The sequence below is a fragment of the Artibeus jamaicensis genome, unplaced genomic scaffold, assembly GCF_021234435.1.
Source record: "Artibeus jamaicensis isolate MK-2021 breed Jamaican fruit bat unplaced genomic scaffold, CSHL_Jam_final contig_1998, whole genome shotgun sequence".
Lineage (NCBI taxonomy): Eukaryota > Metazoa > Chordata > Mammalia > Chiroptera > Phyllostomidae > Artibeus > Artibeus jamaicensis.
The window spans coordinates 20,506,136-20,514,092 of record NW_026521407.1 but is presented as its reverse complement, the minus strand read 5'-3'; positions in this window follow the sequence as shown (position 1 = coordinate 20,514,092).

Genomic DNA, 7,957 nt, shown 5'->3' with positions numbered 1-7,957 from the left:
GCACCTTTTTTGCAGAAGGAAATAAAAGATCTGCTCGTTAATAATTATGATATAAAAATCACACATGAAAATGCTAGTGAATTGTGTTTCTACAGCATTAAGCCCTAGTTAATAGATTCCAAAATTCTTAATTCAAATAAGAAATTAAGAATTTTTTAGACAAATTATGATAAAAATTTTAAAAATGTACTAAAATATATAAAATAAGATTTGGATAGATATTCTCAGTCAGAAGATCAGATAATATAAAGGTATACATCCTTCCTATATTATGATTTAAATAATTTTAATAAAAATCCTAATAGTATGAACTCAAGGGGCCCTTGAAAAAGTAAATCTAACATTTATTTGGAAGCAGAAATGATGTAAATAGCCAAGACATTTTTAAGAGAGCTATTATAATAGATTGTAATCAGAACAGCGTGGCAGTGGTAGAACTGATTGGCAAAGAATGTACAGAGAGGATGTCCCAGCATTATTTAATGATTCTTTCTCCTCTAATTTTGAATGCCAAATTTAATCACAAACTCATATATATATTATATATATGATATATATATATATGAGTGAGTTTGTGATTAAACATATATATATCTCCAGTCTATTTTTGGGAGAAGTGGTAACTTTGAAATAAAGTTGGAATCATTTCCCCAAGCATACGCCACAATATGAAGGCCAAAAAAGGACTAAATAGTTAAATGCACAAATGGAAGCCAAAATAAAATATAGATAGATATATCTCTGATCTTGAGCTTGGTTTAGTTTGTCTATGTGTAATGAGATGGGGGAAATTTTGTTCACCACAACTCCACTTGTGAATGGAACTCATTTGTTGGAGAATGTTCATGAGGTAGAAAGGGAGGGGCTAAAGGGGGCTGAGTGATGAACATTGCTCTGTGGGAGACAAAAAGAATTTTCTTGACATTCCCACAAGTATGAGAGGAGAAAAAAGAGGCAAAAATAAGTAAAAGAATTTTCTTGACATTCCCACAAGTATGAGAGGAGAAAAAAGAGGCAAAAATAAGTAAGACAAAGGAAGACATCATGGTGTGTGGAGGGAAGAGGAAGGAGAATCTAGGAGGATCAGATGCTGAACTGTCATGTTGAAAATAAATTCTGAATTTCTCCTAAAAAAAAAAGATGTTCAACTGTTACTATGTACCAGATGGGAGTTTGGGCATGTTTTCAGTGTCTCTATAGGTTGGGAGGTGACTCTCAGGTATCTGGCTCCCATGAGTACAAAAGCCATAAAGGAAATCTCAAAGAGGAGCAACTAGTGGATTTCCTAACATAAAATTAAATTTTTGTTTTAAATATCAAGAGTCTGCAAACTATAACCCATGGGCCAAATCTGGCCACACCCATTAGTTTATGAACTATCTGTTCCTGATTTCTGGCTACCATGCCACATTGAATACATGCAATACAGCAAAGATAGCCCACAAAGTCTAAAATATTTACTATCTTGCCCCTTACAGAAAACCCCTGCTAATACCAGCTACACACAAAAAACATCATAATTAAAGGAGAACTTTTCCAATCTGGTAAAGGCAATAGACCTCCAGAAAATCCAGGAAGCTCAAAGAGTCCCAAAGAAGTTGGACCCAAGAAGGAACACACTAGGCACATCATCATTATATTAGCCAAGATTAAAATGAAGGAGAGAATCCTAGAAGCAACAAGAGATAAGGGAACAGTCACCTACAAAGGAGTTCCCATCAGACTGTCAGCAGATTTTTCAAAAGAGACCTTACAGGCAAGAAGGGACTGGAAAAAAGTATTCCAAGTAATGAAATCCAAAGACCTACAACCAAGATTGCTCTATCCAGCAAAGTTTTCATTTAGAATGGAAGGACAGATAAAGTGCTTCTCAGATAGGATCAAATTCAAGGAGTTCATCATCACCAAGCCCTTATTATATGAAATGTTAAAGGGACTTACCTAAGAAAAAGAAGATAAAAAATATGAACAGTGAAAGGACAGCAAACACACAGTTATTAACAACCACACCTAAAACAAAAGCAAACTAAGAGGACAGCTAGATCAGGAGCAGAACCATAGAAATGAAGATCACATGGAGGGTTAGCAACAGGGGAGTGGGAGAAGAAGGGGGGAGAAGGTACAGAAAATAAGTAGCATAGACGGTAGGTAGAAAATAGATAGGGGGAGGGTAAGAATAGTGTGGGAAATATAGAATCTAAAGAACTTGAGACATGTGGTCATAAACTAAAGGGGGAATGGTGGGGAATGAAGGGGGAAAATAGAACAACTGTAATGGCATAATCAATAAAATAAAAATATATATTAAAAAAGATCTTATTCAAAAATTAAAATAAAAGTGTTTAAAGACCTTTGTGGGGAAAACTGCAAACTTTTACTAAAAGATATTTTTTAAATGAAATAAATGGAAGGATTGACCATGAAAGGATGGAAAAAATAATAATAAAAAATAAAATAAAAGGCAAACAGCAAACTAGGAACAAAATAAAACACTTGACCCACAAATACCAAAGCAAAGAATAATACCCTAAGTATACAAATGGCCTTCCAAATTTATTGAGAAACTCCCAGTTGGCCATAGGCAGAGGATATCAATAGATGGCACACTAAGGAAAAATACAAATGGATCAATGTGCGAACAAATGAACATGGTTGTTACACAACCATGTAACAATGTTTGGAGAAAGGATGTCACAATATGGCGGCTACTTGTAGTGTTGGCTGGGGGTCTACTCTAAAGCAGTTCGACAATATACATAACTACCTTCACAAAAATGAGCCTTCACCCTTTCATCCAGAAATTCCACTTCTAAAAAGCTATCTTGAGAAATTACTTGCAAATATAATTATGTAAAGGTTAAGAATATACTCTGAAGTAATATTATCTCTGGCTCCACCTCTTACTGGCTGGGATGACTTTGTGTGAGTCACCAAACCTCACTAAGCCTCAGTTTCCTCATCTGTAAAATGGGAATGAAAAACAGTATCCAATCTTAGGGCTTTTGTGAAAATTCAACGTACTAGTACATGCATATCTTTTATGTAGAAGACCTATTAGATAGTAGCAACATGTATCAAATCCCAACTACTTCTTATAAGTGAAGTAGCAGGGAAATAGTTAAGTAAATACTGGCATATCCTTATAAAGGAATATTATCAGTCATTAAATTAATGAGTTTATGGCATAGTAATGGTATAGAAAAATTCACTGTCAAAATAAGATCACAAAACTAAATATGCAATATTATTTCAATGACATTGAAGTATAGAAAATCTATGAGTGCATATATAAAAGGACTGGGAAAATATATCAGATATTAAGGATGGACTCAGAGGCAGGAATAAGGATGTTTTTATTATTTAAAAAATTATTATATATTATTTTTTATAATCAACAAACTAAGCATTTTCTAATGTAAATGAGAATAAGTAGGGAATAAATAGAAATTACATATGTTGAGGCAAGAAAAAAATCTAAACATATGTTGACTCTTTAAACTAGGAAAGAGTTAATGAAAAAAGCCAGGTCAGGGGAAATTAGTCTCTTGTCTCTTTTCAGGCCAATCTCCTATGTGTAAGGCCCAGAGAAGGAGTGGAAAACCTGGGGGGTGGGGATCTGCGTCAATCATAATTTTCTCATGTTACAAACTTCTCATCCTCTGTTTCAAAAACCAGGGATTCCCCAGGCTACTTTCATCTTTATCACCACCAGACTCTTATCATTCCTCCACGGCCGTCCCAGGTAAATTGTCCAGTCTCCTCCTGTGTGCCCTTCACCCAAGCACACCTGAGTCTTATGCACTCTTTACTTGGGCTCACCAACCTCCCCATTGTCCATCATTAGGACACTTCCTTGATCTTAGCCCTCCCAGGCCAACTTGACAAATCAACTTGGAATGAGGCTCCATGAAATAGTCCATGAAACAACCCCCTGATGGTCTCCCCATGGATTACAGCTAAAATGTGATTGTAAATAATTTTACTTATATAGAATTACATGAACTTTAGTAGCTCAGTTCACAAGGGCTAGAAGTCCAATCATAAAATCCTTCAATTTCAAATTAATCTTTCAAACCTGGCCTACAAGGACTTAGTGTTCTGGCCCTTGCTGATTTTTTTTGCTTCTAAGCACAGCCGACCTGTGCACTTTTGTTCCTTCTACTGGAAATGCTCATTCCCTTCCCTTTAAGTTCATATGGTGGCTCCTACACAAAGTATCTTCCCAATTACCCTCTATCACCTTTTTTCTTCCCAAGAGCACTCATTATGTTAGTAATACTGTGGTCATTTCCATGCTTATTTCCTGCCTTCTCCCATTAGAACGTAAAGTTCTAATCTGAGGAAGAGGCTCTGGCCATCTGTTGTCCTGCACCCAAGGATCCAGCCCAGTTCGGCACTGAAAGGTTCACCTACTGATTGTCTAATAGACATGGTAACACCTGGCACTGAAGAGTCAAACACCTTTAATAACACACCAAAAATATTTTTGTGGGTACTGCTGCAATGCCACTCATGGCCTGGGATGAAAAGGCATCACTATAATATTGAAAATGGGAGGAATGGGAACTAGAGTCCCAAGGGCTAAAACAGACCATAGAAATCATTTGAAACTGCCCTTGCCATTTTGCATGGCTGGTTGAGCAGAGCCAGACCATGAACCGGAATCACGGCAGGTCTTGCCTGAAGAACCCACTCCAGCTCCAGAGCCTTCAGGAAGTCCTTCCCTTTCACTCCCTTTCCTACTTCTGGTTCTGGGGGAGCTCCAACCATTCATCATTTTCTGGGTGGAAGAAGCCTACCAATGCTTCTCCTGCTCTGCAGATGTAGGCGCCAGTAAGTCATCTCTGCTGCTGGTAAGAAGGTTTACTGGACAAGTGAACACAGCAGCTGGGAGTGCCAGCCCAGGGCCTGGCCTGAGGATTTGGCTTTCTGCCTCCTAAAAATTGGTTTCAACTAAGCCAAGAAACCAGTTATCAGATGGGAATCACATTCCGTCATCCCAGCCTTGTGTCACCAGAGGCCTAGAGGTAAAAGGCTTTGGGACATATTTCTGTGACTAAACCATCTCGGTGTCCTTCTGACACATAAGTGTGAGGGAAAGAATGCATCGTGGGAACCCAGTGAATGAATCTGTTTAGAGCATGACATTGGACATGAACACTAGTAACACCTCAATAAACAAAGGTTTTCAATAAAGAACATCCAAATGCTGTGCATGTGACTTGGAGGGCAGAGTCTGAAGAAACCATGATGAGTGGCTTTATTTATAAGCCAAGATTAGACCCAGTTTGTATCACTGCTGCTGGGGACAGAATAAAAGCAAGGGGTCTTGAGAAGCTCAGAAGGAAATACGGGCCAACGGAGACTGTAGAATCTCTAACCTCCACTGTACATTTTTAAAACATGATAGTTTCTGCTATTTTGAGAACTATTTACTTATAGTCATTTCTGAAACCAGAAGGCTAGACCCCAGTGAGACCGATATGATTACTATAGCTGAATCTGATGTAGACAAGAAGGGATGAAACAAGGAAATTAATATTTATTGATTGTACTGTGCTAGTCATTTTTATATCATTGACACATTTAATCTTCTAAACCACACAGTGGTGTTGCCATTATTATCTTCCCTTTTCAGAGGAGGAAGATGGGGCTCAGGAAACTCACAACCAGGAAGAGGTGGAGGAGGGAAGTGGATCAGGGCTTGGAACTCCTTTCTTATGTTATGCTGAGAATGAGGACAACCCCAACTGCAGTTGCTAATCAGTGTAGTTATGTTATAAAATTAAATATTTTCTCAAAAGGATTAAAAGCAGAGAGGCATTCTCTGGTTTATAGCGAATCTGCCCAGCACCAGTGCCCTTCTGTGTTTCTGATTCCGAGGCTCTGCTTGTATGGCCTTCCAAAGAGAGAACCCGGAGTTTTCTGTACCTCCATGCCCACCTTGGCTGGGCCCCTTCCTGTGAGTTTCACTGTTGGGACCAAGGTTACTGGCAGCCTCTACTTGACTATCAGAATCAGCATCACACCAGGATGACCTCTGCCCATGGGGAGGTGGAGATCTGTCGGCATGAAGAGTTTGTGCAGGTCCAATCAAACTGTCTTGTTTGATGTCTGTAGTCCTGGACTCCTTTCAAGCCCTGGGTTTTGTGTGCAGTTTTACTAGTGGTGACTTGCTGAAACTGAATTTTGCCAATAGATGGGAGCCATGAGGTCACCTGCACAACACAGCCATTATTACCCTGTCTATTGCTGCACAGCTGGGCTCTGGAGCCAGCCTCAGTGGCAGCCATAAAAAAGATGGAGGGAAGCAGAGAGGGACCAGATTCACTGATGTTGGCAGAGGGAGACCTTGTAAGTGTCCTGAAGAGATTAGCTAGGCAGAGAAATCCTCGAAGCCCTCATAGCCATTTTCTTTGTTTCATGATTCATGTGCCCAATCTAATAACCCATAGATATGCTTGGAATTTCACCACTGAGAATTTAACCAGGGTGATTTAGATGAAGGTTATTGATTCTGTATGGTTCCTGTAACAAGTTGTCATAAAATTACTGGCTTACAACATCCATTTATTATCTCACAGTTCTAGAGGCCAGAAGTCTGAAGCAGGTCTCACTGGGCTGACATCAAGGTGTCAGTAGACCTAGGTTTCTTCTGGAGGCTCTGGGGGAAGATCCATTTCACTGCCTCTTTCAAATTAGAAGTCGCCTGTGTTCCTTGGCTCCTGGCCCCTTCTCATCCTTAGAGCCAGCAACGGCAGTCTGAGTCCTTCTCATGACTTCAAACCCAGGCAACATGAAGGTATGGACTAACTAGGATGCTCTTTTAAGTTTTATTTCTACCAGTTAGGAACCAAAGGTTTGTGCCCTGCCTTGTCCTCCCTCCCCCCACTGCAATTCATGTGTTGTAATTCTAACCCCTAATATGATGGTATTAAGAAGCCGGGTCTTTGGGAAGTCATCCAGTCATGAGGGTGGAGGTCTCATGAATGGGGTGAAGCCTGTCTAAGAAGAGAAATGGGAGAATAGAGTGACCTATCTTTCACTGTTCTTGGTCATGTGAAAGTACAACAAGACATCCACCTGTAAACTGGGAAGAGCTCTCACCAGATATTGTTTATCGTGGCACCTTGATCTTGGACTTACCAGCCTTCAAAACTGTGAAATAATGCTTGTTATTTAAGTCACCCAGGCTATAGTAATTTGTAGTCAGCCCAAAGTAAGACATTCTTTAAGTATTAATTGAGAAAAAGGAAGAAAATCAAGCGTTCCCGGTAAAGCTCTGTATACCTGGTTTGGTATGGATGCTGGGGTCCTCAGATAGCACCCCTAAGTCCTGGGTCAGGTTCTTTTTCTGCCAATAACTAAATATTTGGCAATAAAAATGGTCAAGCTACTTAACGGTAGGACACAGTTTATTAATCTCTGCAATGGGCATGGTTTCCCTGGTTCTATGTTCTAGGACTATTACAAGAGTAAGTGAGATCCTGAAACAGTACTTAGAAAAGGATGATGTTAGTTAATAATACAGTTCGTGTGACCTCACCAAGGCAGGTAGAAGAGAGGTCCATGCCTGCTCCCGCCCTACACAATACCTGCCCATGACTCAGCCAACTCCTCTGCCAGGCTAATGGGTTGCTCTTTCGTTGCAGGTTTTTTTTTTCATTATATTTGATTTCACTTCTATACTTAATATACAGCAACACCTCATAACTAGGATGATATCAATCAGCCCATCATGGGCACTCAGTGAATATTTAATGAATAATAAAGAATCAAAAGAAAGGGAAAAAAGAGAGAGGGAGGAATAAGAAAGCCTGACAAGTGGTAGAGCCCCTTCTCCCAGCCTTGAGTAGAGGAAACTCCATTTCCACTTTATTGGGGAGATTTCTTTAAATTTATCTCCAATATGGGCCCTCCTTGTCAGAGAAGGCGACAGTCTTGGAACCGTGTGTAC